Genomic DNA, 9,785 nt, shown 5'->3' on the forward strand with positions numbered 1-9,785 from the left:
CAAGTGAACAACTTATTAACACAAATATCAGTAAGCATTAAGAAAAGGAATTTTAATACTACAAGATCATTCAAGATAACACCTTTATTAACAAAACCAAATACATTAATTACCAGAATAGGCTTCTTGTATTGCCTGAAACTTATTCTTTGCTTCTTCCACATGTTTAAGTTTCCTAATTCAGAACAACAATCTAGGTTCCATCTCTAAAACCAAACGATAAAAAAAACTTTTGAATATGGTATCAAACTGTAGAAGAAACAACTCAGTTTAGATCAATATTGGTTACCAGTGAAAGCTTCTTGTAAGCATTCTTGAGCTCTGCATCAGTGAAACCCTCAATCCAAACCCTCCTCCAATCAATCGAATCAGGCCAATACACCAAAACCCTAACCCCCAATTCCGACCCATTCCTCTTCAATCTCCCTGAAAAAACTAAAAAGAGAATTATAACTATGTACATCAAGTAAAACAACAGGAATTAAAGAAACAGAGCATGAAATCAGCAACTTTGTGATCAAAATCAACATAAATTAATCAAACAAAAAAGTAAAATTAGGGATACAACAGGAATTAAAGATGAAAACCTTAATTGAAGCGCAGATGCGAGAGTTTCATCGGTAGATGAAGCGATCGAGATGGGAATGTTGTAGAACTTCAGATGAAATCATCTCTTACGATAGCAGTCGAGAATGATCAAAGATGGGTGTTTGTGATTTGTGAGTGAGATGTAACAGATTTAATTATTTATTTTATATGTATTCAATATCTACACATTACATTGTACATTTTTAAATATGTGTAGATATTTGTTTTGACACATCATCTAAAAATATATATTTACTTACTTTATAGGTATGTAATATCTACACATATTGTATATTTTTAATCATGTGTAGATATTTAATTTGCCATGTCATTTTCAAAAAAAAAAAAGTATATATCAACTTAGTTTATCTACATATTTTTTTTAAATTCTTATGTGTTGGTAAACATAATCATTTACCTACATATATATTAGTTTTTTTAAAATATGTGTAGATAATTTAGCTACACATGACGAAAATTTGCTACATGTGTAGGCAATTTTGGGGGGGAAATTTTCCCACCAACACCAAGTGTGGATAAAATGTATTACCAACACATATTAAGTGTTAATCATTATGAAAATATATCATCAACTATTACCCACACATATGCAAACATGTGTAGGTAAATACCTACACATTTACATGTGTAGGTAAATTATGTGTGGGTAAACACCCCAATTTCTTGTAGTGCTATGACAAGCCCAAAAACCTTCTCTTCTACCCATTCCATTTGGGAGTGAATAAAGCCACAATATAAAGAGTTTTGCATGAGGACAAGCAAAGATTCAAGTGTGCGAGTATTTGATATGCGCAAAATGCAACATATAAATTATATCAAATGTGGCATAAAACCCTTTTTTAGTACTAATGTTGGAAAAAGTGTGTTTTTGTCTTCCTTTTGTATTTTCAGGATTAAATGAGCTCAAATTAACAAAAGAAGCAAAAAGACAGCAAAATCTAACATAAATACAAGAAAGGGAGCAAAAGTAGAATGCCCGATCCCTCAACAGCATCTTCCCAAGCAAAACCAAGGAAACAGAAGACTGAACACGCCCCGTGCTCAGCGAGCACGGGGCCGTGCCCAAGAAGCAGCAGAAAAGACAAACCTTTAGAAGCTTCTATTGCCCACCACGGGGCCGTGCCTAGCGGACACGGGGGCGTGGTCAGATTCTCGCAGGCGCATTTATTGTAATTGCGAATTACAATTAATGAGGAGAGAGACAAGGATGGACACGGGGCCGTGCCCGAGCTTCTGTTCAGCCTATAAATAGGAGTGTTTGGAGCCATTTCAACTTATCCCTTGGCACACCACCTCTCTCACACTTCACCCACCACCCACCACCACCATAACACCATCATCCACCACCATCATCCATTGTCCATTGTCCATCATAGAGTGTGTTAGTCGTCTTGGGATCCAAGATTGATCGTAAGAGTTCTTGACAATCAAAGGCCATGTTTGCTTAAGTCTCTTACATCACTTGGTGAAGACAAGTGTTTAGTGTAATACTTTTTATTTTTAATCTTTTGCACTTTTTAATTAGTTTTGTATTAATGACTTTAATTACTAGTTTCTTATGTTTAAGGTGATTCTTCCTTATCGTTTGTCCGCGGTGTCTTGGCATTATTTTACTGTCTATATAAAATAAAAGATTTTCACCATTCATATCTCCATGATCTATATGGAGGTATGTTGGCTACCTGGTCGGGGGTTAAGGGAACGGTTTGGTAAGAGTCTTGCCATTGTTCAGTGTATAGATCCTGCAAAGTTAAACTACTATTAAAACTTTAATCCAGCTACTTAGGACTGTATCCCTGCTGACTCAGACTACTTAGCTGAGGGTAACGTCGCCTTCAAAAGAGGGGCCTACCACATTATGCGTTAATAACTTAATTAATTATCTTTCAATAATCCGACCCTTTAGGATTGTATCCTTGCTGACTCAAACTACTGGGTTGAGGGTAACATCGCCTTCAAAAGAGGGGCCTACTACAATAACTAAGATAATCTCTTAAACAAGTGCAAAAGTGCGAAAATAATCAAAGGTTACACTAACACACGAGTCGGATCCAAGTGATTCATCTTGTCTATCTGTTTTTTATTTTTATTTTATTTTCAGCATTTTAGTTAGTTTTATTTTCTTAGTTTAAAATCTTTTTCTAACATTTTGGTTTGATTAGACGTTGAGGATAAACCGGTATTAAAAGCTCTTGTGTCCTTGGACGACCTCGGTATATTACCAACACTATACTACGTCCACGATGGGTGCACTTGCCCATATGTGTGTTTAGTGTTAGTAAATATCGTGTTTTATAAATTTAGAACTTGGCTAAAAAGTGTAAAAGGGCTTAAAATACATACCTAAAATATAACACAATTCACGCACATCAGTAGGGTTAGCCTGAATAGTTCGATAGCATAATTATGAGTAACGCGTAAAATGGAAACAAGTGATGATGGGTCGAACAGCCTGGTCGATCGAATTGTAGGTTCGATCGAACGGGTTGTTCGTTCGGTTAGACAGTCCGTTCGGACAGCCTGTTCGATCGGCCGGTAGGCTCGATCGGTTGGACTGTTCGAGTGGGTTGTTTCTTTCTTTGAGTAGGATGTGTTTGTGTATGATGGCTTGTCCTTTTGAAGTTTTCGTTGTAGTATTTGAGAACACTGAAGTGTCCTTACCTTTCAGGTCGATCGATCGAACGGCCTGTTCGATCAGCCGGCTTAACCGATCGGTTAGGTACTTCAGAATGGGTCCTCAGTGGGATGTCACCTGATCGGTCGGCATGTTCGATCGGGTGGCACTCCAATACGTCGAACGAGTTGAAAATCGATTAAGGGTTGAAGCATAGTATCTCATGATTCGAAGAGTAATGTTACCAAACAGTCGTTCGATCGAACATCACTTCGTTCAATTTTATACTTCATGAAATTGTTAAAGAGTGGGACCATGTGCAAGCCGATCGGCTGGCCTGGTCGATCGGCTGACATGTCCGATCGGTTGGGCTGTTCGTTCGAACAGCCTGTTCGATCGGTCAGCATTCTGACCTAGTCGGCCTGTTTGTCTAACACTTGGCTGTTCTGATTGTTTGACGTTATATTGAGGCATTTTGAAAACGAGCTGAACCATGGCACCTTCGTTCTTACTTGTTTCCCCTGCTCGGACAGGAATCACCCAAGTCCGGCCGGTGAACGTTTCGGAACGGTAGTTTAACGTTTAACCAGAAATCGGGGAACCTCGTAGATAGAATCCGAATCTTGAACCACGCAACCATTAGAATGATTGGTGAGTTGGCTCAAGCTCCGTTTCTACCGGTTTGAAGGCATTGAGTGTAAAAGAGTTGAAAGAAAGTTGGAAATCCTTCTTTCAATCCTTCACACCATGTAAATGTTCAGATCTGTGATAGATCTTAGTTTGTTTATGTGGAAATCGGCTAGATCCAAGTGATTCTTGGTGGGTTGAGGCCAAAACATGAGGTTCTTGAAGAACACCATGATGACATCATCCTAGAATACTTAGATCTTGATGATTTCACGGTTAGAAACCAAGATTTGAAAGATAGAAAGGTGTAGGAGTGTGTATTGATCAAGAAAGTACAAGATTTAAGATGAAAACTCACCGGGGTTGAGAGAAATCTGAGAAAAATAGGGGTGCACGAGCTGTTCGGTCAGAGGGTTTCCAAAAGTGGAAAGAATGACAATGACATGCCTATTTATAGGCTTCCAAAAGAGGAAAGGGCTGGCCGATCGGCCAGGCATCCCGATTGGACAGCCTGCTCGATCGGACAGTCCGTCCGATCGGTTGGGCTGTTCGTTCGGCTAGGAGCCTGATCGATCAACAGCCTGCGTTGAGCGTTCGGTGCGACGATTTCTGATATTTCGATTTCGATTGAAGACGATACGAGTACGATAGAGTTTCCTATTCAAATTACTTTTAATCCCAACCACTATATCTACATACTTGCATCTATATTTCACACTATCCTTTCGCTACCATTCATCATAATTCGATTTCGATTGAGTTCGATTGAGTTTTGAGTTTCGATTCGATTGATCACCACACATAACATAAAGTAAGCACGCACAGATAACACGTAAGGCACACACACACGTAATATAACACCAAATTCGCATAATTCGAGTTTTGAGTTCGATTGATGATTCTAGTAGCTTGATTATTATTGATTGATTGACTTTATCGCATTGTTACTTCCTACTTTCACTGTCGTAAAGCGTTTCACGTCGATTAAACATTCGATTACTTCGATTTCTTTGATTAATCAACACTTACTCCACATAATACAAATACATAAAATAGACTAATTACAGTCAAAGAAGTCAAACTTGACTTGGACTTTGACTTTGACTTTGACATTCGAAAACACTGGGTGTTACAGCCTCCCCTTGTTTAGGGAATTTCGTCCCGAAATTAGGCCGAAAGCTGTACAACACCGTGATTCACGTTTGAGAGCTTGGAGCTTGGGGCTTGCTTATACTTGTCATATATTCAATAGAATCACGTTACATTGTACGTTCTTGCGTTCGGTCCTAACAAAACTTTCATTTGAACAACTGCGGGTACTTAGCCTTCATGTCGCTTTCAAGTTCCCAAGTGGACTCCGCGCCTCGTTTGCCTTCCCATCAGACTTTCACGATAGGGATGCGTGAGCGTCTGAGTTGCTTGGTTTGGCGATCCATGATTTCGACAGGCTTTTCTACGAAATGCAGCGTTTCATTAACTTGAAGGTCGTCGAGAGGTACAATCAGATCATGATCAGCTAGGCATTTTTGGAGGTTTGACACGTGGAAAGTCGGGTGGACGTTACTAAGTTCCTCCGGTAGTTCGAGTCTGTAGGCGACTTTGCCGATCCTTTCCAGAATCTTAAAAGGTCCAACATATCGACGCGCTAGTTTCCCTTTCTTGCCGAATCTGACCACACCCTTCCAAGGTGATACTTTTAGGAGTACGTAGTTGCCAACGTCAAATTCAAGGGGTTTGCGTCTTCTATCGGCGTAACTTTACTGTCTATCCCTGGCTTTCGACAAGTTGTCTCGAATCTAGAGGATTTTGTCAGTCGTCTCTTGTAGTAGCTCGGGACCAGTTAGTTGCGAATGACCGATCTCGTGCCACACAATAGGTGAACGACATCTTCTTCCATATAAGGCCTCGAATGGTGCCATTTGTATGCTGGCATGATAGTTGTTGTTGTACGAGAATTCGACTAACGGTAGGTATTTGTTCCAACTACCACCGAAGTCTATGACACACGCGCGGAGCATGTCTTTAAGAGTACGGATCGTTCTTTCAGTCTGTCCGTCGGTCTGAGGATGGAATGCGGTACTTAGGTTAAGTGACGTATCGAGAGCTGCTTGAAATGTTTCCCACAATCGCGAAGTAAACCGAGCGTCATGGTCTGAAATGATGTCACGAGGCGTACCATGATTACAAATGATCTCGTTGGTGTAGATTCGGGCTAGTCGTTCTACCTTGTAGTCTTCCCGTATTGGCAAAAAGTGGGCTGATTTGGTCAGATGATCAACTATAACCCAAATCCTGTCGTGACCTGATGGCGTGGGCAGAAGTTTGGTTATGAAATCTATAGCTATACTCTCCCACTTCCATATAGGGGTTGGAGGTTGTTCGAGTAAGCCAGAAGGTCGTTGATGTTCGGTCTTAACTCTTACGCAAGTTAGGCAACTTCCAACATAGAGGGCAATATCCCGTTTCATGCCCGGCCACCAGTACTTGTAACGAAGGTCCTGGTACATTTTATCGGCACCGGGATGAATAGAATAGCGGGATTTGTGGGCTTCGTCCATTATAATATTTTGCAAATCGGTTTGCTTAGGGATCCAAATTCGGTCCAGATAGTAGAAGATCCCATCTGCTTTGCTTACAAGCTGAGCTCCATCATGATAGATACTCTCTTTCTTCAAGGTGCGCTCGTTAAAACAAGCATGATGGGCTTCGCGGATGAGGGTTTCGAGATCGTGCTGGGCTTGGATATTGCGAATACTGAGCAAATAACTCCGTCTACTGAGCGCGTCGGCAACAACATTTGCCTTGCCTGGGTGATAACAGATCTCACAGTCGTAATCGTTAAGAAGTTCTACCCATCGGCGTTGACGCATGTTAAGTTCTTTCTGATTAAAGATGTGTTGCAAACTCCTGTGATCGGTGAAGATCGTACACTTGGTACCATACAGGTAGTGTCGCCAAATCTTCAATGCAAAAACAACTGCGCCTAGCTCGAGATCATGGGTTGTATAGTTCTTTTCGTGGATTTTGAGCTGACGAGATGCGTAAGCTATAACCTTGTCCCGTTGCATGAGAACACAGCCGAGACCAAGGTTGGAAGCATCACAATAAACAATGAAATCGTTGTTTCCGTCTGGCAACGTGAGAACAAGATCGTTGCAAAGCATGTGCTTCAGGGTTTGAAAGGCAGACTCTTGTTCAGTTCCCCAAACAAAAGGCTTGTCTTTATGAGTAAGAGCGATAAGCGGCACAGCGATCTTAGAGAATCCTTCGATAAATTGTCGATAATAGCCCGCTAGTCCGAGAAAGGAACGAACTTTGGACGGGTTCTTAGGCGTAATCCAGCTCTTAGCTGCTTCAATCTTCGCGGGATCGACATGAATACCTTGACTATTAATGATGTGACCAGAAACTGAACCTCCTCCAGCCAGAATTCGCACTTGGAGAACTTGGCGTAGAGTTGATTCCCCTGGAGTAGTTCGAGAACCAAACGTAGATGTTGCGCGTGTTCGGTCTTCGACTTAGAATAGATCAAGACATTGTCGATGAACACGATGACGAAACGGTCTAGAAATGGCTTACACACGCGATTCATCAGATCCATGAAAACCGTGGGTGCGTTAGTTAAACCAAAAGGCATAACAACGCATTCATAATGGCCATATCGAGTTCGAAAAGCGGTTTTAGGGATGTCTTCCTCTTGAATGCGCAATTGATGATAGCCTGAACGTAGATCGATCTTTGAGAAACACGTAGCACCTTGCAACTGATCAAACAAGTCATCGATTCGAGGGAGAGGATAACGGTTCTTGATGGTTAACTTATTCAACTCTCGATAGTCGATACACATCCTGAACGACCCATCCTTCTTTTTAACGAATAGGACTGGCGCGCCCCAAGGAGAGGTGCTTGGGCGAATAAAGCCATTTTCAAGTAACTCCTGGAGTTGGTTCGAAAGTTCCCGCATCTCGGATGGAGCGAGTCGATAAGGAGCTTTGTCTATGGGATTAGCTCCAGGAATGAGGTCGATACGAAAGTCGATATCACGACTTGGCGGTAGTCCAGGAAGATCGTCAGGGAATACCTGAGGAAATTCACGGACCACTGGAACGTCTTTAACTTCAGCCTTCCTTTTCTTTTCCTTCTCCGCTACTACAATGTTGGCCAAGAAAGCTCTGTATTCCTTGCGGAGATACTTGCTAGCTTGGATGCATGACATGAGCTTGAGACCTTTCGAAGCTGTTTCACCGTATACACATAATCGATCACCATTTGCGAGCGAGAATCGAATCATTTTATCAAAACACACAACTTCAGCATGGTTTTCGCGAAGAAAGTCCATGCCTACTATGACGTCAAAACTTCCGAGCTGCATCGGAATAAGGTTGATTGGAAAGATGTGATCGTTGAGCTCGAGAGTACAATCACGGAGAACAGAGTTAACGATGACAGTTCTTCCTGTAGCGACTTCAACTTCGAATGACGAGGGGAGATAAGAACGCTTACGACTAAGGAGCTCCTCGAATTCAAACGACACAAAGCAGTTATCGGCTCCAGTATCAAACAAACATGATGCATAAATACCATTCACAAGGAACGTACCATTAACCATGTTGTTGTCAGCCTGAGCCTGACGGGCGTTGATGTTGAAAGTTCTGGCACGGGCTGCTTGTTGCTGCTGCTGAGGTTGTTGCTGCTGCTGCTGCTGGGGCTCTTGCTTCACAACCCTATTCGGGCACATGTTTGCAAAATGGTTAGGATCATCACATGCAAAGCAGACTCGAGCATTGACCGCGGGTGCTTGAGCTGCGGGTTGGCCTTGAGGGGCTGGGAGTAGAGCTTGATGAGCAGTGGCTTGAACTGGGGCTTGAGGAGGACCATAGCGGCAGTTAGCAGCGAAATGACGTAGAGGTTACAATGAGCACAAAAATGACAGGCGAGTTCCACCGGATGATGATATGAGCATGTCGGGCAGAGCGGGTGGGGACCTGTGTAAGCACGCTTTGGTGGCGGTGCATTGGTCACTGGGGCTGGTTGGTGATGAGACTGCTGCTGAGCCGGTACGGCTTGCAGAGGGGCATCGGTTGTTGTGACGGCACAGTTCTTGTTGCTGGAGCTACTGTTGCTGTGCTTCTTCTTGCGGCGTGATGTCTTGGATGGTTGAGCAGTGGAGTCGGCGGTTGGTGCAGTAGTAGCTTGATGCAAAGACTTGGATGGCTTATCCCAGAAACCGGACTTTACCCGCTTGTCATTTGTTGGTGCATGCATCTGTCGACTTCGTCTTGTATCGAGTCTTACATTACATTGTATAGATTAGGGCACGTTTTACGAGAAAGTAGGATAGTATATGTGTGATAGATGATGATTTCGCTCATAGGGACATAGATATAATTTCGCTTATGTGGTCATGTCTGATTTCGCTTATATGGTCATGTGACACAAGGGCGAAATCAGAACCCTATATAAAGGGTCTCTTGGGCGAAATCATTAGATCAGTCCTTGTATTCCATACCGAGGTGCTGCTGGTGTGAAGAACTGTTTGTAATTGCATTCCGATCAATACAATCAGTAGTTATAGTGAAGAATCAGCTGTTTCTACCTTTGTTTCTTGTTATTCCGCACCTGAAACAGAGAAGAACGCCTCTGAACGACTCATTCGGGTCAGATTACGATCCTACAAGTGGTATCAGAGCTTCAGGAGGAGGAGATCTGCAGAGATTAGCTGGAATTCATCTTGTTTTCTTACTTCTACACCTTCTTTCTTCAACAGATCGAGATTTAACGGTCAAATTTTGCTCAAAATTTCACAGACTGTGTGTTATTGGACATAGACAAATCCCTGAGAGTTTGACACTGAAATACGTACTAAAACTGGACAAAATTAGGCCTCGAATTGATTTCGCTTTTATGGACACGAGTGATTTCGTTCATAGTTGAC

The 9,785-nt window shown here is 42.2% G+C and overlaps 1 long non-coding RNA gene across 1 annotated transcript; it reads right to left on the bottom strand.

Annotated features, from left to right (window-relative positions):
• Nucleotides 1-66: 66 nt before the first annotated feature.
• Nucleotides 67-349, bottom strand: LOC110881774. The gene is made up of 2 exons (XR_002559888.2): nt 290-349; nt 67-206 (listed from the first exon to the last, which is right to left on the bottom strand). It is a non-coding gene; the product is annotated as an uncharacterized LOC110881774 (long non-coding RNA).
• Between the last annotated feature and the right edge of the window lie 9,436 nt (nt 350-9,785).

This window comes from Helianthus annuus, chromosome 10 (assembly GCF_002127325.2).
Source record: "Helianthus annuus cultivar XRQ/B chromosome 10, HanXRQr2.0-SUNRISE, whole genome shotgun sequence".
In the NCBI taxonomy this organism is placed as follows: domain Eukaryota; kingdom Viridiplantae; phylum Streptophyta; class Magnoliopsida; order Asterales; family Asteraceae; genus Helianthus; species Helianthus annuus.